The sequence below is a fragment of the Sturnus vulgaris genome, chromosome 1 (assembly GCF_052056855.1).
Source record: "Sturnus vulgaris isolate bStuVul1 chromosome 1, bStuVul1.hap1, whole genome shotgun sequence".
Classification (NCBI taxonomy): domain Eukaryota; kingdom Metazoa; phylum Chordata; class Aves; order Passeriformes; family Sturnidae; genus Sturnus; species Sturnus vulgaris.
The window spans coordinates 36,190,348-36,213,586 of NC_142243.1; the positions used below are offsets into that span (position 1 = coordinate 36,190,348).

Consider the following 23,239-nt stretch of genomic DNA (forward strand, 5'->3'; position numbering starts at 1 on the left):
TGAAATAATAGCTGAAAGTTTTATCTTCTGTGTGCCAAATGTACTTTGCATATTGTACTTTTATAACTTTACCATTTTCACCAAGATTGCATGATTTCAGAGCCCATTTGCCCATTGCAGGGACATGAAACCAGATGTCCTAATTTAGTAGAAGTCTGTGTTAAGTTTTAATACTGACTTCACTAGACCAGGATTTAGCTTGAAATATTTGTCAAAATGTAACACCTACTTTTCAGTTTTGTTTTATCTTGTATTTTTATTCTTTCATTTGTGGAAAATATAAGCTGTACATAAATGTAATTATTATTATCAGCATGAAGGAGTAATTGGGTTTTGGTAAATAAAGGTAGGGCTGAAATTTAGCAGATTCTTTTATAGTTTCAGTATGGTTGCCTTTTTGCCCTAGCCATGTTCTCTGAGCCCTAAATTTAATCTCTTTAAGAAACAATGATTTATTGTTACTTCTTGAGGATTAATTCTGGTTTATATGGATTTGAAAAAGGATTATGCTAAGCATTTTTTATGATCATGTCATTTGTAACATTTTTATAACCGTTACTTTCTTTATTTTTTCAAATGCATTAGATGGTGAAATAAACTTGTGAGATTACCTCTGTACTCAGCTGTTCAACAGCATCAGGTAGATTACAGCTGTCAAGGAATTCCAATATGGTGACTTATATGAGGAAGAAATGGTAGAAGCCTCATGAAGTTCAATGAGGATAACTGCAAAGTTCTTCACCTGGGGAGAAACAACTCCAGGCATCCCCATGGTGGATTGATGCTGGCTGGATGTCAGGCACCCACCAAAGCCTCTCTATCACTGCCCTCTGCAAGAGGACATGGAACAGAAAATATAGTGAAGGTTCATGAGTTATGGATGGGGAGAGATCACTCACTAAGTACCATCATGGGCAAACCAGATTCAACTTAGGCATGTTAATTGAATTTATTATTAACAAAATCAGGGCAAGATAACAAGGAGTAAAATAAATCTTAGAAGCACCTTGCCTCCCTTTCCCTCCTTCCCAGCTCTACCTCCTCCCCCTCAGCAGTGCAGGGAGTGGGGTTTATGGTCAGTTCATCACATGTTATTCCTGCTGCTGCTTGGGGAGAAAAGTCTTTTCTTTCTGAATATCAGGAAACACGTTTTTACTGTGTGGGTGACTGAGCACTGGCACAGGTTGCCCAGAGACATTGTGGAGTCTTCCTTCTTGGAGACACATATTCAAAAGCCGTCTGGACATGGCCCAGGGTGACTTCTGCTAGGTGGCTCTTTTTGAGCATGGAGGATGGACCAGATGACCTCAAGCCATCCTTTCCAACCTCCACCATTCTGTGAGTCTGTGTTTATGTGAATACATCGGAAATAGAAGGAAACTTCATCTAAACAGTGGTCGAAAGAATAGGACACTACAGAGCCAAACAGTGTAAAATAGCAAGACCCATATAATTAAAAGAAAAACAAGTTAGTTGTTGTACTTCTGTGAACAAATAATCCTGAGTGAAATTATTAACAAGTAAGAACATTCATCTTATCAGCAGATTGCTGGGACATGTCTAGGAATGTTTTTGTCTCCTAGATGACCTTACTGTCCTTGCTTCTTTTACATAACATCAGTTGAATCACTTGCCTTTATTTTTCTGAGCTTTACTCTGAAATTTATACAGTTCCTTTCCAAATATAATACCTTCCTTTTATATTTAAATTTAAAGAAAGGAACTAATTGTGCCCTTTTCATAATGAGTCTTCATGCTGTACTATATTTGGAAAGATTAAATACTTAGTTATTTCTCTCTATTTACTTTGCCAAACTCCTTTAAAGAAGGCTTTTATTTAATTTGATAATAAGCCTCCTAAAAATAAGTGTATGTCCACCTTTGTACCTGGTGTAATGTGAAATAAGGTTGGTTATAGATTTGTTTGTCATATGTAGTGTTGACTGTAAGGCAGACCATTACATTAGACTAACTGCCCTCTTGTAATGGTTCATTTAACATGTACCATAAGATTTTTTAAAATTATTATTAATTTTGAACAATTTAACCAATATCAATTTTTCATTAGGGAACTACTTCATCCTCCTACTCTTGGAGGCATTTCTATATCTTTGTAAGGTTTTCTACTTAGAAATTCAAAGGTAGACAATTCTTCAAGGCTTAAAATTTTTTTACTGTGTGTTCTTCTGAACACAAGTCCCAGTCCATAAATATAGTTGTCCTGGAGATTTTCTTTTCCCTCTTCCACCACTTGACGTTAACACTGTACACCAGGCTACATAGTGAGTTTGTATTTTCAGCTCAGAGTAAATTTATCCTTTCTGTTTCTTTACAGACTCTTCTTTTCAAAGTTATCCTTAAGGGATCACTTAGTAGAGCTTTAATGTTACAAGCTTTGTTCCAAGCAGAATTTACACCTAAAAAGCAAACTGTAAATGTAAAAGTTCTGTTAAGTCTGATGGGTAACTTCAGAGGCTAGAATAAGTGGAGCATTTAGAACATGAACTACATGTTCTACTTTTTATCATTTCACTCACATTGCTCACAAGTTCTTCTTTGTCTTCTCAAGTACCTCCCTTAGAGTCCCTTGGGTTTTTCTGAAGGCATATCTAGAGATCATAGAAACTTGTGAGTGCAGAAGATGTCAGCATTCCTAGATTAATTGCCCATTGCTCTCAGGTACAGAGCTGTATTTTGGATTTAGGATGAGAATAATGCTGATAAGACGCTGATGTTCTTAACTTGTTGTTAAGTAGTGCTTAGTCTAAGTCAAAGGACTTTTCAGTGTCTCTGCTCTGCCAGTGTGGAGGTGCACAAGAAGCTGGAAGGGAGCACGGCCAGAACGGCTGATCCAAACTGGCCAAGGGGATATTCCATTCCACACAACATCGTGGTCAGTGTATAAACCGGGGGGAGTTGGCTGTGAGAGGCTGATGGCTGCTCAGGGACAGGCTGGGCATCAGTCAACAGGTGGTGACCAATTGAATTGTGCATCACTTGTCTGTCTTGGGTTTTATTCCTCTCTTTTTTTTTCATTTCCCTTTTAATCATTATCATCATCCTCATCACTGTCATCATCCTCATCATCCTCCTCATTCTATTTAATTTCAGTTATTAAACTGTTCTTATCTCAACCCACAATTTTTTTCTTCTGATTCTCCACTTTGTCTCACCAGGGGAGGGAAGCAGGAAGTGAGCAACCAACTGCAAGGTACTTAGGTGGTGGATGGATTTAAACCAGGGCAGTAGATGTCTTCTGCTCCATGAGGGAGAAGTCTGTGCTGCTGCAACTGCACTGCTATGGGCAATTCAGTCCCCGGGCTACTGGTAAACATGACAATCATACTCCTTAGTGCTGGGCAGACCTGTCTTTTGTGCATATGTAGTTAACCATACTGTAAATCAAATCTCTCCATCTAAAAAAATAGCTGTTTAAAATAATTACGTATTTGGAATATGTGGCTATTTGGTATTTTCCATTTACTAAATTACTGCCCACAGATGAGTGTGTCCATGATCTGAAGGAGTTGTCTGTTAACTGGGAGATCATAAAATTAGGAAGCAGTAGAATGAAGTTCGTTTATATATGATATAAAAATAGCATTAAAATATGCATTTTAATGTGTAGCATGACATTTTTTTCCTGATGGAGATAATAGTGAAAATAGTGATATTTATTAGTGAAAATGGTGATATTAGTGAAATACACAGAATTTTAATGTTGAATTTGCAGTTTACTTCTTCAGATAAATGTAAAATCTTCATACACTGATGCTTCTTTCTTATCCTTTATGTGTACAATTTGCTGCATTTTGAAACTTGTATTTATCATAAAACTGAATGCATACTAAAATAGACCAGAATGTATCTGCATTCATTCATCACTGCAATATTTTCTTGTGCAGCTCCACACATCCCTTTCTACCTCTAATGCCATAAGACCTTGCTTTACCATTTTTTCACCCTTAGTATCTGATCTTTGTCTCATAAATCATTTTGACAATGAGCTAAATCCAAAATATACTCTATATTAACATGGAATTATGTTTTGCCTCTTGGGGGCTGTTGAAAAGTACATAAAAATAGAGAGATTTTAATTTTGTCATTTCAGTTGCTTTCTTTCCTGTGACCTTTCTCACCACGGCTCTTACTTATTTTCCTAAATGGCTTATTGTTGTATCACTTGATTCCCAGGTTTATTTTTCTACATCTGTGCTAATTTTCATTTGCTTCTTGGTTCTTTCAGCCCTTCCAAGGCTTTTCCTGGCTATTCGTACTGACATGCATGTTTTGACTTCCTTAAATTTGTGCATGTTGGCAAGTCACTTCATTTGAAAGAATTATATGTATTTCTTCATTTGCTCATGTATTCAAAAGCAAAATGCTTCTCTTCACTCTTGACACCAACTCACATGTGGTTTGCTTAAAAATTTGTTTCAAAGCAAAATTTAAAAAAAAAGCTTCACCAACCAAAGTTTTAAGCATAGCATGTGTATAATTATAATCGGAACAACTGTTAATGCAATGTTTTTCAACCCGTAGGAGTGAGTCCTCTTTCAAGCAATTTCTTTGACATAAATTAAAACAGAAATTTAATTCTTATTGCAGTAATGATTTACTGCAAGGATTCAAACTGAGATTAAAAATGCTTCTGATGTTCTGAATTAATATAGATAATATACTCCTACACAGAGTAGAATGTATGTCTCCATGCTTGCATTTTGCATATTCTTTGCAGCAGCTGAGCTTCTGTACTTCTGATGTAGAATTTGTTTGATTGCTGGGGCAAATTGCTTGCTCCTTCTCTCTTCACTTCTGAAATACAGATATCATTTCTATTTGCAGTACTGTAAGAATTTATGTTAGTAAACCAAGGGTAAATGTTTATCTATTGGCCTGATAATCATCTAATTTATACCAATTGAATTCCATTGAAAATTACTAGTCTGCATACTTGAATATTTTTTAATTCCTTGAAAAAAAACCCTATTTCTGTAGTTCTTAGAAAATCCAACAGATTAAATTAAGATTTAGTAAGTGATTAAGAGTAATAGCGATTTACTGTATTTTGCTTTTTCTGGTGGTATCTATTAGTTTACTTCTATTGCTGTTGTATCAGGCGATGCCTTGAGGAGCTGGAAGAGAGGCTACACACAGAGTTAAGGAGAATAAAATGGGTATTTATTGTGAGGCCTACAAAGGCCTACAAAAGCCACACCCCAGCAATATAAGTGCCACAGTCGTGGCCCCTGCCTGGATGGCTCCAAGATGGAAGGAAAGGAGGGGTTGGTCACAAAATCTTCCACTTTATAGGTTCTGGTTAATTTGCATGAACCCACCCTCCACCTTTCCATGTAGTTTTTGCTTAGGGCCTGAAGTTTGGAGAAACTGTCCTTGAGTTCTTAACTAGAATAGGATTGTTTTGTCTTCATCACCCTAGCACATCAGAAAAGCACATCCAAGGAGAATAGGAAAACTTAAAACTAAAGGCATCATTTCCCCCCTTTAGAGGCTTGACAAGGCCTTTACCTTGTCAAGTCTCTATTCTCAATATTACTAACAAGTATTTAATTACAGATAAGTGACCAATAATAATAAATACCTAATATTAGATAAATACATACTAGTAAATACATACTTAATAATAAACGTAAACATAAACCTAATAATAATAAACATCTAACAAGAGTAATATCTTATACCACCAAATGTTATATAAAAGAAAAAGTAATTAGACCCAGAAGAAAAATTATCATCATTTCCACCAGTCTTTGTTGTTACAATTGTTCAGAAGCAGAAGCTTTCTTAATTCTGGAGTAGTGAATCCAGGGTCCTCTGCTGGCAACTTTGACTAGAGTGAAGGTAGTCAGCAGGACTTTAAATTGTCCTTTCCACTTGGCTTGCAGAGGATCACTGTCCCACCACTTCACATAGACCCAGTCTCCAGACTGGAACAGATGTGCAGGGGTGTCCAGTCCTATGGGTCTGGATAGCACGATGTAACTCTGAAGCTTTTGGAACTTCTGCAAAGTGAAACTTAGAGCCATTAAATAACACTATAAATCACGTTTTCTCTTCATGTGAATTAATTTCACCTGGAATATATGGGGTTTTACATGGTCTACCATATATTAACTTTTGCTTCAATCAAACAATGAAACATATTTGCCCGGAGAGGTTGTGGAGTCTCCATCTGTGGAGATGGTCAAAGTCCAGCTGAATGCAGTTCTGGACAATCTGTTCTAGGTGACCTTACTTGAGCAAGTTGGTTCAGACCAACTGCAGGCTGTTTGGCCTGTCCTCCCCTCCTGGATGGCCCTCTGGTAACAGAGAAGTCATCCCTTTCATCAAGGTCTGGCATGGTGTGTCTCCACCGCTCAACACCTACTGGGTTGCAGCCAACAGTGGAGCCATAAGATCTTCCTGGTGTCAAACACAGAGGCCAACCCAGTCTTGTCCCTGATTATTTCATGAGGGTCTTGGCCAGCCCTGCTCCTTTCACCTAGTTATCAAAGCAGAGCTTCACCTGCCTCATCCGGCAACAAGTGCCTACCAAAGCACACAAATTTGCATTAACAGTGTAACTACAATGGGGTGCAGCAGCTCATTGAAAATGCCAGTGGCCATGGGGAACCAGCCAAAAGCAACTTCCCACCAGTGGTGTTCTCCTGCCCCCCTAATTTGTTCTATTCCCTGTTTATAACTTTACCATCGTGGTGTACTGTTATTAGGATCTTTTTAGCTTTGGCCTTGGCATTTTCCAGCAGCTGCTGCAGATTTGCATGCTCTGACATTTCTTCTACAAGTGTTTGTGTTTATACACAAAAACCATGGTCTCTAATTGTAGTTACATTACAAATACACATATTTAAGTTACCAAACACAGTCTGGTTACAAGCTTCAAGCCTCCAATTCTTCTTCTCCCCGACAATGGTTTTGGTGAGTTAGGCATGTAAAGGAATTGATGTTTCTCCAATTTGAATACCAAAGTTCAGAAGAAAAACAGTTTTCCTTACCCCAGTTACCCCAATAACATGTACAGTGTCGTGACTCAGTTTCCCTTCTAAGGTATTTAACATAGAATATGCTGCTTCACAATCTACACGAATTACTTGATGGCAACTTTTCCCAGCTTAGTTATAATCAAGGGCTCTGCTGGGGGAATAGCCCTTGGTTGCCATCACTCAGAGCCTGAGCCACTTGAGGTTTGTACTACTGAGAGTTGGGGAACTGAGGATTTTTCTTTTAACACTGGACAATCCTTTTTCCAATGTCCCCACTTTCTACAGTATGCACACTGGTCCTTCTCCGTAGGGGAGGTTTTTCTGGGTGACTTTTCCTGAGTTGCCTTCTTACTGGGTTGGGATTTAACTCTTTCAGTTGAACCTCTATCTCGAAACACTTTCCAGGCAACCTCTAGCAGTCTCTCCACATCTCGGACCCCCTCTATCTTCAGCAGCTTCCTTCTTATATCATTTGAAGCCTGACCCATAAACAACAAAACCAAATGTGCTTTACCATCAGCTGATTCAGGGTCTAGGTCAGTATATTTGATGGCAGTTTCTCTTAACCTGTTCAAAAAATCAGATGGTGATTCGTCATAATTTTGTCTTACCTCAAAAAGCTTTGACCAATTTATAGCTTTAGGTACTCCATGTTTTAACCCATATACTACAAGACTTTGATATCGTTTTAGCCTCACCATATGTTTGGGTATATTTGGATCCCACCCAGGATTCTCAAGGGGAAATATCTGAGTGACAGTATCTTGAAGCAATCCACTGGCTATGTTCCCCTCCACGGAGGTTGTGATGGCTTTATTAACCATCTGTCTCTCAGTGGGGTCGAGTAATGTATCTAACATGGAGTTTAAGTCTGCCCAGTCAGGGTTTTCTGAGTTAATAGCCTGTTCCACCAATTTTGCCACTTTATTTGGGTTCTCTTTATATTTTCCCACAGTAGTTTTCCACTGTTCTAGCTCTATAAGGGAGTATGGTACTTTCACGTATACTGGCCCCTGATTACCAACTGCCTGTCGTAAAGGGGCTTGCAAAACTGGTTCTCTGTCTCTCTCCCTTTTTGATCTAGTGCGGTGAGCAATTGGGCTACGCTCTCTCAGGACCTTTTTTGCTATCTTTCCCCTTCTCCGTCTGTTTAAGGCAGCAATAATCTCGTCCATTTCCTCATCCTCCTCTTCCTCCTCAGACTCATTTGAGTAAGAGCTGTCTGTCTCCATAGTAGCCAAGAGTCGATCTCGGCTGGTCCCAGTCCTAGAAAGCATCATACAACACCTGTTGCGATTCCACTGCCGGGCTGTGTGTCTGCGATCTTTGGTGATGTCACCTTCCGAGGCAGCTTCTTGACCTCCGGCGTTGCCGTGGCACCTCACAGGCCTGAGAACGGAGGGGGCACCGCTCCCCCCATGGGAGGTTCCCTCTCCGCCTTCCCTGTAAAAGGCCCTGCCCCCCAGCCTCTCCCCTCGGGAGGGTGCCGGAGGCTGCACACACCGGCTATCTCCTCCCCCCTTCCTCTCCCCTCGGCCTGCTGCCGGAGGTGGCGGCGGGGGCAGTGTCCATTGCTGCCCCGGCCCGCCTTCCTCCTCCTCCTTCACTGACCGGGGCCCCGCCTGAGCTGTGGCTCCCCTGGCCCCCCTTTGCGGCAGTGCCGGAGGAGGGGCCGTGCCCTGGCCTGAACCTGCGGCCCGGCCCGAGCCCCCGCCCAGCGCGGCCCGGAGCGAGCCTGTCCTCATGGCAGGAGCAACCAGATCTGTCTCCGCCTCCTCTGGGTTTTTATATATACTACTGAAAGGTAGCGCTTTCTTTTTATCTTTTAAGACTAATATATGTTCTTTCTTTTTATCTTGGTCCTGCTCACATGCTAATACCATAAAAAGTCGGGCATACTCTAATTCTTCAAAGAACCTATCTCCGCGTATTCGGGATATTAAACTTGATATTAATTTTCGATCTAAACTCCCAACTTTAGGCCACGTTTCTCCATTATCTAGTTCATATGTTGGCCAGATTTTCTCTGAGAGTCTGGTAAGTTTAGGTTTTGAAAGTATAGACTCTTCCCCGATTAGATTCGCCCACTTTTTCAATATTAACGCCAAGGGGCTATCTCTCGGAATACTACCATTATCATGTTCACCAGAAAATACACAACCCATTCTGATGCCCAAAATAAAGAGTAAGAGACACAAACAGAGACTCGGGGTAGAACTCACAACTCTCAGAGTCACAGCGCAAATGCTACGCCACCTTCTGGCTCCAGATGCTGCAGTTTAAACCTGCTCTTTAAGAAGAGGGATAAAGAGCAAAACAATTCCACTTGGAACTCAAAGGTTCCCCAAACAAATTTACAATTTACAAAACTATAATCCACAAACCCTCCTAGTACCTAACCCAGATGCTAAACAGAATACCCTTTTATTCGGTCACTCACATGCCTCTGTCTTGGCTCTGATACCTCTGGATCTCTGCTGGGCCTTTCCGGGGCTGCTGGCAGAACTTCACTCCAGGGGGTTTTCCAGGTGCCTTCCCTGTCCCATCTGGGGTGCCAGCTGTGATGCCTTGAGGAGCTGGAAGAGAGGCTACACACAGAGTTAAGGAGAATAAAATGGGTATTTATTGTGAGGCCTACAAAGGCCTACAAAAGCCACACCCCAGCAATATAAGTGCCACAGTCGTGGCCCCTGCCTGGATGGCTCCAAGATGGAAGGAAAGGAGGGAGTTGGTCACAAAATCTTCCACTTTATAAGTTCTGGTTAATTTGCATGGACCCACCCTCCACCTTTCCATGTAGTTTTTGCTTAGGGCCTGAAGTTTGGAGAAACTGTCCTTGAGTTCATAACTAGAGTAGGATTGTTTTGTCTTCATCACCCTAGCACATCAGAAAAGCACATCCAAGGAGAATAGGAAAACTTAAAACTAAAGGCATCACAGGAAAGCACCACTGTTTCGTAGTGCAAATACATAGTAAAAGTATTGTCTTTTGCAAAAAAGATTGAAATTTCAGCATTGGTTCAGAGTTCCAGCAGTCAAAGCAGGAAGATTTTAAAATATAGTATGAGAATAAATCTGTAACATCTATCTTAAAGTGTAGAGTAATATCAGACAATATAGCCAAACTGCAGCACACCTGAAAATGTAAATAATTCTTATTAATCTCTTATAGTACTGAAAATTCCTGAAGCTAGTCATACTACAAATAGATTATTGTTTACTATATCCCAACTGACCTGCTACTCTCTTTTGCTTGGGCAATCAAAGATGGATCTCTGCTTTGTTCAAGGAAATATAATTTGTATAATTATAACTCTTGGCATAACTGGATAACCTAAAACTCTATAATCCATTTCTCATCCTAATGGATGTGTCCTAAAAGATGTTTGTGTTGCTGTAACTCAGCCTAATGTTATAACAATATTTTGTAATTCTTTAGTACCTTTAGTTGTCTTAAGCTTGCAAATATTGTTGAAAGAACATTACAAGTATTGCAAAGTTGCACAAAAATTACACAAAGCTTTGCTCATGTTGTAACAGCAATTGCCTTAAGCCATCTAAGGTGTGTGCACTGTGATATAATTTTTAATATTTTGGTTGTTAATTCAGCCCTCTGTTTTCACTGAGTGTACATCAGTCTGTCAGTCAGCTTGCTTTTGAGGATCAGTTTGTACCCTAACTATGGAAACAATCTTACACCTTTCAGAAATCTCAACGGTGTCACCTCAGGTTCGCAATTTCAAACCTTCCACATCCCAAGTGTCCCAGAACAACCAGCCCTGATGTTGACTGATACACAAATTAACAGTGAAAAGGATACACACAACAAGTTGAAATAAGGCATCACAGACAATCCTGGCATTTTAAACATTGTAAAATACCTTTTTCTTTTGTATTGAAGATATTTTACTTTTTTAAAATGTTCCATTGTCTGGCTTTATCCATGCATATTGAATAAAAACAAATGCCATTGCTGATATCTACAGAGGCCATCAGCAAAGCAGTAACTTCTTTGCTAATTGTAGAAACTTCTGCTCACTCAAGCTGACAATCTTGAACCCATTTTCTTTGTTAGCAGACTAGTGATCATCCATTAGATTGGCCATTTCTATCCTTGTTTCAAAGAGAGTTGATAACCGTCGGGCAACAGAGACCTCAGCAGTTTTGTCTCACCTTAAAATCCCGATTTTCCTTACTTTTTCTTCCTCAGTCCCAGAGCTCACTGCCTGTCCTCTTGCAGGGATGGTGCAGGATGGATAACCTCCATTCTGTTCTTCAACTCTTGTGCTAAGTCAGCATCCCAGCTGCTTGCCTGAAACCCAGTGAGTCATTTTCAGCATCACCATCTACTCCCTTTTCTTCTCCCAAATCTGCAGATATATTTATGCTGCACACCGCAGTGCAGTGGTTTCATCAATCACCTACTTAGCCGTGTATATGCACAGGTATTGCAAATATCCCAGCAGCAGCAGCACGGAGCTCAGACAGCTTAATTTTTCTTGCCAAGCTGGTCCTCTTCTGCTGCCCGGTTATGCATTTGGCTGCACCTGTTTAAAGTATCCTGAAAGAATATGTGTGTGCAGTGCTGTGATGACAATCACCGTCAATGATTTTGTGCCTCACAGAGATTTTTTGATCTAGAAAACAGTATATTTGTAGTTGGCAGCCAATACATGCTTTAAAACCAAATGTTTGTTTAATGAAGGGAAACGCTGTGTGTGTCTTTTGATATTCTGTAACTGAAGTCATCACTGCTTACAGTACATGGCAGGTTTTGAAAAACAAAGCTGCTGAGGCTTTTCCTTCCGTGCTATTGCCTACTGGAATTGCAGATATTATTGTCTACTGGAATTGCAGATATTATGAAGTTGTCCTTGGAGCAATTAGAGAAGTGGCACTAAAGGAAAAACCTTTGAATCTCTGCTTTACAATTCTGCACAAATCTAGCCCATAATTTTACATAGAAGAGTCTAAATGGTTCCACTAAGCCATACTGATAGTGACAAATATGCAAAGTTATGAGGAATTATTCCAAAAATTTCTGAAGTAAAAAAAATCTGGAGGTAAAATAAGATCACAGAGAAACACCAGCCTTTCACAAGAAAACTTAAAACTGAAGATAGCATGTCCAGAAACTAAGTAAATTAAAATTTAAGAAGTGCAAGACAGGAGGAGTGCCAAGAAAAGAGGAACTTTGATAGCTCGGAGGTAACTCAGTCTTTCAGTTTGGAAGTGAATATATCTGACATAAGACTGAGTTGCCCAGAGATTTCGACTAGAATAAGCAGCAGTATCATAATTAAAACATTGTGGTGATACCTGGATTTCCAAAATATGTTTCAGAGCTTTTTACAGCACTCTTCTACTAGTCACAGCTTCTGTTTTTCTTTGCATGCTGATACTGATAGGAAAGATGGGTGCTAATGCCTTTACAAACAATTCCATGAGTAAGAGTCTTTAGGAGAAATGGGTGTTAATGTCTTTGAAATGGGTGATAATGTCTTTACCAACCTCAACACACACAAACTTGTTACGGAGCCCAGCCAGTGTGACTCCCGAACTTTAGGGTAATAGTCAAACGGGTCAGCACAAAGTCTATTGCAGGACCCACATAGGCTGGATTTCCAAATTTTGGAGAAATATGACATCTTCAAGAGGGCAGTATGTGACAGGTGATTCGGGTAAGCTGTACCTTTCTACTACCTAAGCCAGTAGGGAAAGGAAAGGACAACATGTGGGCGGGAGTTCAGGATAAAAGGAGACTGCTGGGTCCTCCAAAACCTCGAGAAAGAAGCCCCATGGGGGACGCCCCAGTGGACACTCCTTTTATTCGAATAAAGTTGCAGGATTCCTCTGTCTCCTTTGCCGACATTGGCTTTTCATGGAATGATTTTCCACATATTACATGGTACATAGACCAGACATTAGTCTATACCTAATGCAGATCACACCACATATATTATCCCGTGATTTGCAGATTTATTATTCTTTATCTTGAAATTATTTTTTGTTGCCTTTACTCCCAATGAAAAGCTGTTCAGAGCCCCCAGAGATTAAAAGTATTTTTCTGATTGCTAGGTTAAATGTACTCGTAATCCATTTATACCATTTTACATTTCATATAAAAACCATTGTCCTTTAGACTGGGTCTCTTTCTCCAAAATGTCATTTACTAGCTGATTTCTGTATAGTCATTTTCCCTTTATTTTTGCAGACAAAGGTCACCTGCACTCTTTCAGTCACATGTCAGAGAGGGTGTCTGCACTTCTTTTTGTCAACCAAGTAGCTGTGGTCCAGCGTGAATTCATCTCTGCTGAAGAGTGCACAGAGGGTACACAGCATTTGAAATGAGAATTCATCATTTTAAAAATAGCAGTATTCGGGTATTTACCAGAAACACCTCTCTTTTACATTCTTTATGATATTTGCGTTTTCCACAGCTATGCACATTTTGCCTCATAGTTGGAGTGGCTGACGGTTTTCTGTGATTGTCTTTTTTTTTCCTTGTATTTCCAGCGCAGCTCATCGTGAAGATTGTTCTCGTTGGTTCCCAGCAGCATGACAGAGCATTTGCACTACAACGTTTCATTCCATTTTCTTATTCCGTTCATTAAGGGCAGCCAAACTTTCCCAGTCTGCCTCCTGGAGTTCAGTACCCTGTGTGTGCAGAAGCGCATTAGCCAAGGGAGGAACATTCACCTTGGCCCCCTCCAGCGCCCCTCAGGTGCTAAACACACAGTTTAGTGCATCATTTAACTTCATCCAAGGCTGGTTGGTGCCTATAAACTCTGGCAGCAAGGAGACTTATCTTTGCTATTCTTTAGCTACAATAGACATTTTTACCAATTTCTGTCTTTAACATTTAGAAAGAACATTTTCACATTGCGGAAATGTTCTTTATAAGCATAAGGGTAGAATTTCCGATTCTGAAATTATTTAAAAATATTTAACTACTACTCTGAAGAAAAACTGTGCAAAGGAAAATATATTTAATGGAAATGTTTAAATTCCTATAATTGTGGAAAACATAGGGAACTTTTCTTTATCCTCCCAAGAAATTTGAATTTAACCGTATGATTAGGTGTCCGTAATAAAATGAAAAATTGCAGGATCAAAAGAGACATGTCCTGTTTCATATCCTATCCAAGGAGTATAGTATTTTAGACCTGATCTAAAATAACATAAGATGTAGCAATGAAATATTATAAAAATTCAGTAAGGTCAGTGCTTGATTATGCATTTGCATGTCAGTGCATCTCTTTTTAATATAGGCAGCTTGTCTCTTATTATCTAGAGTTATGTTATGAAATCTTGAAATTACAGTAAAGTCTGTAAAATGAACTTGGCTGCCTTGGTGCATTATATGTGACATGAAGGTAAAGGTCACCTTGTTTTCCAAGAAAAGATTTGAAACTGGCGTGACGTGATCAGTGAAAAATATTCAACTGATGCTCTCTAGGTTTATTCCCTCCTAAAAGCTGAAAAATACCGAAGTTGATAAAAACGAAATATTTTTTTCCTCCTAGCAACTGTTATACAGCACTCAAGCAATTCATAAAACCCCTGTGCTTAGAAAAGCTATCTCTTAATTCATTGAACATTACCAAACACATCCTTTTAGCTTTTATTTTCCCCCTTTACATCGTCACAGATCTGTATGCCCTGGTAGTTATTGCCATGTTTATTGATAAAAAAATCTCTAAATGACATCTAAACATGATATAAACAACACATAGGGGAAGAAATTACAGTAATTGACAGAACAGATGGACAGACAGCATTTTGATCTTCTAGTTACCTGCTGCCAAAGTCAATCCAAATAACATTATGAGGCATAAGGGAGTGAGAAAGGAAGTTCATCTGTTGGCTGACCTAATGGAATCTCCTTTCCTGGTGATTTGCATTTCACATCCATGTGGTCATGAACCTTCGTCCTCCTCCATATCTCCTCTCACCTCCCCTTCATTCTCTCTCCTCTCCCTTTGCAGTCACTGGGGACACGGATCACACATGGCTTGGCTGATTGGGAACTAGCCAGACTCTGGACTCGTGCTGAGTGGGGGCACTAATTAAGGTGCTCCTTGTTATTTGACTCTTCTATCCAGCTGCTGATTATCAGAAAATTTGCCAGAACTTACTGTATTTGAGATCTCTGTCCATCTGCCCGGTTGGGCTGAAATGGGCCAGTGGTTTCCATCATTACCAGGAGTCAGTGGAGATATAAAGTAGCCACAGAAGCCTTGTTCCCTTAGGATAGCCACTTAAAAATCACCTGGAAATGAAGTAACTTAAATTAAACATTTTGATTGTTTTAATTAAATAAATACATCACTGTGGGGATGGCTATGAAAGACAATTCCTCTCCAAAATTTTGACAAAACCAAGCAAAATAACCTGTTTTGGAAGTAGATGTGGCAATTCCTAGTCCTGGACTTCTCGAATAAAAGTTTGGAGTTTAAAACCCAACCCCCCCGCTCCCCAACCCCCAGGAAATTTCTTGCATTTAGTCGGCAAGGACATCTCATCAGAGAATTATGCAGTAAAAAACATTCATTGTAGTTCTTATAATTCAGGTGTCTATATTTCCACTGGAAAAATAGTTGTATCAATCCTACCCTTTTTAAACTTTCCTACTTTTCCTGTCATTTGCATTTATTTTCCTGTTGTCTTCAATTAACATATGCAGAACAATCTTCCATCCACCATGGGGCAGGCTGGGTCGTGGTATTTACTAATCTTACAGAAAAAAGCTCAGTACTGCAGTTTTCCTTCGTAGGCTCGAGACACATCGGGGGAATCGCTGCGGTGCTGCAGTTTGGGTGCTGGACAGAAGAGGGCGCCCTTCAGATGGCCTGAGACAAAAAAGGACCTCGGCTGTGGGCGCTGGAAGCAGCCGGAGGACGGCAGAGTCCCGGGGCATGACGAGAACTTTCCCAGCACGGCTGGAAAGTCGTGGCTGTGGAAGCCCAGGCTGGAGCAGCGCTCACTCGCACCCTCCCGGCTGGGTTAGAGTCGGTAAGTCAGGAGTGTCTCTGTATTCTTCAGAGAGAAATCAGAGCGCAAAGATTAAATTAAAGCCTTGGAATAGATGAAAGTGTGTTAAACCATTCACACATAAGTAGAGGTGTAAGTTTAAGTTTTAGTATAAGCAAGCAAGTAAGTGAGTAGAATAGGTTTTAAGTGCTTTTAGTAAGTAAAAGGTCTTAGATACCAGTATAAAAGTTCGAGTTCTAGTAAAGGTTGAAAAACATAGTGTTAAACACTAGGGGTTCCGTGGAGGCTTCAAGAAGTTAGTCTTAAACCTAATAAAGCTATAATAAAAATATTGCTTACATTTTTCAATATAACAAGATAAACATATATGTAGTTTATATGTAGCCTGGCATGCTAAGAAACTAGAATTCTAATAAGTTAAGAAGTAGTAGTCCAAGTTCGTGTCTTAGCTTGTTAGGAAGTTTCTATATAAAAATGTACATTGGGGAGAGCTGGTGCTTTTTGCCATTGCTTTTACCATTTGCTTTTTGCCATTTGCTTTTGCTTTGTTTCTGCTTCTGTTTAAAACTTGATACCAAAATTTAACATAGACTTTAGCGCCTGTGACTTTTGCTTTGAGACTAATGTGCTTCTGCAATAAACAACTTTCTAACAACTATTAGCTACTTAGCTCATTAAAAAACCAACGCAACAAGTTGGGTGCCTAAAAGCACCCAAAAGTTTAACCTCACACAGCTGTATGGACACTTTAATTTCGGCTGCGTGGACAGCACAATTTGGAAGTTAGTTGTCCCTGGACTGAGTACAGTGTGCTGTGAGTGAGCAGTGCTGGTTTTATTTCTGCTGCATTCAGAAAAGTGGCTGGGAACTTACAGATTTCATGTTGGGGATGGGTGTCCGAGTCTCCCTTCTGATCAAATCAATGATTTTGAAGGTTGTCACTTTATCAAGACTGAAACTCATAAACCACCAAGGAAACAAATCCTGTGCTTGACTACCTGTATGCAAACGTGATTTTTGACTCATGCTGCTGGCATCCCTGACCTGTATATTCCTACAGGGGGTGAGTTTGTTGGCTACACTGAACAAGCAGAAAAGCTTCCACATTGTAAAAGACTCCCATAACAGTGATTCAGGTTTAATCAATTACATGAGGTAGTTCAGAGAGCAGTTACAGCCATGTGGAGCATTATTCAGCCTTAGAATTTGACTTCATGTGATAACCAGGCAATAAACTCTCAGTCGCTGTCAATTTCTGTTGGAATGAGGCATTGTCAGAGCTTAAAGATCTGTTCTGAACATTTCTATCAAATAAATCATGTCTCCTCAGTGGGTATTTTCACAATTTTTCACAAGGAGTAAAGAAAATGTCCTTGGTTAGATCTCGAGAGAGTAAATAAAGTAAAGTAAATAAAGTAAATAAATAAAGTGATGATTGCAAGACAGCCATGTCTACATAGGCTTAATGCAAGTGTTTAAGGTGCAAAGATGTTTTAAAATCTTGATTTGCACTGTGTTTTTCAAGTTAACAGAGCCCTCGAAGCCCTCAAATGGTGCTCATTGGATCATTTTGGTGTTCAAAATATATGCCATATATTTGAAACGGAATCTAATGGTTTTAAATGAAGTAATGATTAGTGTTTTTAATAAGCAGCCTGAAATCCAGTGTTAGCTGATGAGTTGTGAAATAAGGAGAACATTTACAGGACATGTTGCAATATATCAGCTTAGTAGAATTGAAATTTCACTTTTTCAAATGCCACTTCAGATAAAATTGTTTTTTCAGGGGAACATACTTTCTCCACTAGAACTGGACTAAGTTCAGTATAGACTGCTATAATTATGCAAGCCCCACCACTAAGCCCATTACAAGTATTTCAATCTTCCTTTCTTTCTTATATAATAATATGAAAACCTCATTCCAAACTATGTTCCATCTGTAAAACTGTTTAAAGCATGAAATCTAAAATGTCCTGAACTAATGTAGTGCAGCTCCATTTTGCATTGGTGAAAATTGTAGTTACAAGTGACCGGGGCTTAAAATGATGTGCTACTTTACCTTTGCTGAATGAGTTAGAAATATCTGGAGATAATATGTGTTTTGTAGCCACATTTACCCAGATATGAAGTCACCCATTACAGGTTCTTCAAGAACAGTTATAGAAGCCAAGGAAAAAGTGTTTCATCCATGGAGAGGAAATACTGACTTGCAGGGGAGTAATAGGGAGAGTGGCACCCCCTCTTTTGGCCATAAATTCAGATTCCATTGGATCATGTTCCTTTGCCCATTATTGTACAGTTAACACTGAAAAGACTTAGAGAGTGTGAAGTAGTATTATTTTCTTTATATGTGTCATAGAAGACAAACCAGGAGATTAAAAATGTGATGTTTGACTTCTTGTTTTGCTAATTTTTATCTTCCCTGAATACTCTGAACACACAGAAATACTGTCTTCTGCTATGGAAGCATTTGAACAAGTTGGTTAAGTCTTCACTGCCATTTCAGAAGAGTTATATAAAAGTGCTTGTTTAGTCTGTGTTGTTGAGCAGAAATTACATGGCATCCTGACAGGAAAATAGACTAATAATCATAATAAATTTAGTTTATCTCTGCTATGTTTTGAGCTGGACTGAAGTTTCTCTGCAAGTCAAGAAAATAACTCATAAATGTATCATTCTGGAGGAATTAGAGACAAAATCAGTACCTTTGTTCATGATGCACATCAGTGATTTGTCCTAACACTGATTATAAATTCTCCATCAGTATGGAGGACTGGATGCTCCAGTTGCTCCAACAGTTTTTCTTGCTTGGCAAAACAAGCATGAGTTGGTACCGGTGATGCCAGCTGGGTTCTTAGTTGAGAAGCTGACTACAGATTTTATTGCTCATTTACCATTAGCAAAAGTTATGGTGTTATATTAACGGATTTCTTCAGTAAATGTCCAGAGTTTAAATGGCCTCTATCACAGGTCCATCTGCTTTGGTCACGACTTTCCATTTATTCATTTCAGCAGAGAAAGAAGCTCAAAAAACTGCATACCATCAGAGATTTAGAGGCATGGTGGAGATGGGGAGCTAATGTGTGTCGGGAGCTCAGGCTTTTGCTATAAGTGAGCTCTTGTAGACACAGCAAGGGCAGCTCTGCTGCTTTCTGAATGAAGAATGGGCTGGGTGGAGGAGAGTAATTGTAGCATGTGAGGACCCATAATAGACCAGAATTCACTGATTCCACTGCTTGTTGAATGACAAAGTACCAAATTACACAGAAGCAGTCATAATGGCGAGACAGGTCTGAGGCCAAGCCTCGAATTCAAATCAGAAAGTAATCTCAGGATCAGCAAAGAAAACAGGCAGGCACAGCCATATCTATAATGCAGCACAGGCAAGGACTGATAGCAGGGGCCTGAGCAATGCAGCCCCTGAGCAAAGGGCAGAGGCTCCAGATAACATCTCACAGCTCGTTCTCACACTGTGCTTTCAGAAGCAGTCTGATTCAAAGTTACACAACTCCACTGTATCGAAGCTGACATCCAAGAGTGCTAGCCAGACTCCTGCGTGGGCAATGAATGGGAAAGAAATTGTAGTAGATTGTAGTAGATTGTAGTGTGTGTGTGCACCTGACATTCCACAGTGGAGTAGCTTTAAAGACACAGGGTTGTTTTTTCTTAAATATTGGACTTGCACTCCTAAATCTGATGTTTCTGAAGAAAAGATTTACAAAAGGCTGAATTCTCTTATTCAAGCAATGAGTGATCCGGCTGTGGTTTCTCACATGCAGATAAAGCTGGCTCATATCCTAGTAAGACTTCCAGAATGTTTATCAATCACCTGCCATACCCAGCTTTGCCTCAGTTGTTGGCCCGCTGTTTGCAAGACAAAGACCATCTGTTTATCAGACAATCTAGCTAAAGCCACACCAGAAAAGCAGAATGAGATGCCATCGCCAAAAGCAGGCTATAGTGGGCCAGCCTGAAGGAGCTTTTTGAAATAGGTGTGGTACTTGATGCAGATGCTTGGACAGAAGCAGGGGTGTATGAGCAGACAAGCTTCGAGTTATGTATTCATAGAAGTGTTCATCGTTGAATGCTCCTGGAGACAAAGGTCATTACTTAGAAAATTGAGTTTTAACACATGTAGGCTTCAAGCATTTTAATTAGAAAGAGAACTAGTTTACTACCCAAATATTTTTTCCCTGGGCTTTATGCTTTGATCCTGCACTGCTGTAGAGAAGGAATGTCTTGGCAATAGGGGACAGCTTGTTGCATTCCATCCTTTATAAAAGGCTATTACTGCTCAAGTAGGGGCTAGGAGACATAAGGAGGTGTCACACGATTTGAATTGTTCTGGAAAAGGATTAGATATTGCAAAGGTATTACAAAATTTTTGTCTTTTCTGACCTTTACTAACCCAATAGAATTGAAAAATTGTTTGAAGGTTGGAAAAAACCGTTATTTTTACAAAAAGACCCCATTATCTGCAACTTTACATCTGCTCTAACACACATTTTTATTTATTACTCTGAATATATTCAAGCTGCTGGAAGAAATTAGGAAAGTGCTGGATAGTTATATTAAAGTCAATAGGAATCTTCAGTTTCATTGTGTGAAAAACAATGTTCACGCTTCCGAATTTTCGGAAGTCTTAATATGAGACAAATATCCAGCTCTGGGGTATTTTTGACTATTAGCCAAAGAACACACCTCAACTTAAAACATCGTTCTCTGTTAACAATGGTTGCTGTTACCTTGCTGAGGGTACATGCATATTCGTGAGTTTATGCCTTATTCAAACACTCCTTTGAGTTTTTGGTGTTCAGGAACTCTCTTGTTTGGTTTTAACCTCTGACTTGTCTGCAGGACGTTCTGTAGATTAGGTCAATATATCTTATTTCTTCCTGTGTTTCCATGCTGTTGTCCACACTCCCTGATAGTGAGGAGTCAATAAAATCCTTCCCAGATGCTTATACTCTGTTTTCTGTCACTGTTATCACTTGGACAAGCCAGTCCACACGTATACGAAAAATAATTGCTTTACACCATTCTCTAAGTTGCTTACATAGAGGGAATTTAGTCTCTATTTTAACATTTTGCTAAAGTTAATCTATGATATAATATATTTATCACACTACTATTCATATAAACTATACAGTGCAGACATAGACTGACAGATTATACTATACAGGAGCAGTTAAAAGTAAGTGTAAATTGCACCATATCAAAATACTTGTGACGCAAAAAGCTGATCTATGAATGTGAAAGCCGGTATTATATTGTCATCTCTAACAATTGTCATTGTGACTTAAAGTGTCAGTAAAATGGAGTCGTTATATTGAATGTGAAGTGAGGTTAATGAGAATGCATGTCTGTGCTTTGTCTTATACTCCTGGTTAGTGTTTCTCTCACTGTATTTGGCTACTCCACCCTCTAATCTCTCATGTATCAGATAATAATATGATTCGCACATCAGCAGAGGGACTTTTCAGAGAAAAACAGCATGTCCTTCTTTTGAATAGTGGTAGAAGTTTTCTCAGACTGTGGAGGCATTCTTAGCTTATTTAGTGTCATATATAGCTAATAATATGTTATAGAAGACAGATGCAAACCTACATAGCTAGGTAATTGGTTTCCAGAGCTGCTTTAGTGGTGGGTGTTTATCTTCATTCTGTCACAAACTGTTATCCTGTGCCCATCCCTCCATGTTACTCTTAGAAGGAGCTCAGTAATGTCAAACCAGATACAGCTACAATTAATATCTAATTTTGCATGAGTAATTAATTCTGCCTTTACCATGCTTATCTTGCTTTGGTTTGAATTTTTCCAGCTACATTTTCCATTAGTTTACTGTCTTCTGCTAGATGGGATAGGATGATACCAAGCTCGTCCCTGCACTGTGGATTTGTGGGGAGCTACAACAGGGTGTGTCTGCTGTAGTTTTCTGCTTAATTCCTGGGTCTGTTGTGCACACTGCTCACACGTTGCTTCATACCCAGCTTCTCTTTTGGTTCCTTGTGGGAGAGAACTTGGCTGTGCCTGGAGGCTCCACCTCAGTTACTGATCTAGATGGCAGTAGTGACGGCACTAAATTTGGCTCCTTGCTCTCTCCTCAGCCCTCCATTGCTGTCCCATCTCAACCCCTACATGTCCTCATGGCACATGCCCTCAGATCATGTTACAATAACACTGTCCTCACTTTTTTTTTTGGTCACTTGGAATGGAAAAAGACAGGGGTTAAAAAATGTTTTAGGACGGCAAGGAGAACAGGGGAAATGGGATCTGTGTGCATTAGCACAGCCACCTCTGTGTTTTGGAGCCTGTATGTGAGCCTGGGCAGCACACACTTAGAGGAGTGCATGTTTGAGACAAATTCCCTTCTGTGACAACCAGACATTTCTACTGATGTGAATGGTCTGCTTTAAATGGATTTGGAGATTGCTGTGGCCACAATGTAGTGACTGGAGGAAAGGGATTTTTGCAGTTATGCTGTCACAGTGAGCTGGGGCACGCACAGGGCAATGAGGGCTGTGCAGGTCCTTGATCTTGCCCTCACCTTCTCTCTGGCTGCCTTTCCATAATGCTGTTTGGATCAGCAAAAATGAAGTTTTACACTCTATCTTTCATTTAGTTGTGATTAGCAGTGAACAAAGGGTTCTTTTAAAAAAGGAATTGCATTTTCCTGTCTATCATTCCTTCTCCCAGCTAAGTGAACAGAATTGTGACAGGGTCATACCTTGAGTGACAAACATTGATCTCTGGAGGCAGGATGGGCAGTTCTCTGTTTCTAACTAATGACATTCTTCTTCTCGCAAGTTTTGAAAAGTAAGTCTTTGGCAAACCGCTTTTTTACAATTGTGTTTGAATTTGTGAATAATGTCTCCACTATTGAAAAATTATGGCTGTGTTCATCATCTGTAAGGCTGTTTAACCAGAAAAGCATGCTACATCAGGTGGAGATGAATGCCATTACTACTTTTATAATACAATAGAGCCCCGAGTTTTTCTAGCTCTGTGCATTAGCCTGAAATGAACTTTCTTGCTCAGTGGTTTCATTTGTATCATCATTTTCAGTCACTAAACCATAAAAAATACACACTCCGATTCCCCAATTGGTTTTGGGCACTTCCTGAATTAGAAAATCACTTAATCTTTCGTTTCTCACCTATTATCTGCCTTTATTTAAAGTGTTGGCTTATTTTATATATTAGCTTTAAGCCTTAAGTCAATTTTGATGCTTTTTAATATAT

General features: G+C 39.6%; 2 long non-coding RNA genes across 3 annotated transcripts in view; one reads left to right on the plus strand and one right to left on the minus strand.

The window, feature by feature from the left end:
• The window catches only part of LOC148225154 (uncharacterized), a 31,664-nt gene that overhangs the window by 2,055 nt on the left and 6,370 nt on the right, over nt 1–23,239 (plus strand). Inside the window, exons 1-2 of one of the 2 annotated variants that reach the window (XR_015803298.1) lie at nt 8,670–8,808; nt 15,781–16,019. This is a non-coding gene — a long non-coding RNA (uncharacterized LOC148225154). Of the gene's footprint in view, nt 1–8,669; nt 8,809–15,780; nt 16,020–23,239 lie in introns of those variants that run through there. The other variant, XR_015803299.1, reaches the window with a different exon arrangement.
• Nucleotides 5,160–8,522, minus strand: LOC148225155 (uncharacterized). Its single transcript, XR_015803290.1, has 2 exons — nt 8,292–8,522; nt 5,160–7,571 (listed from the first exon to the last, which is right to left on the minus strand). It is a non-coding gene; the product is annotated as an uncharacterized LOC148225155 (long non-coding RNA).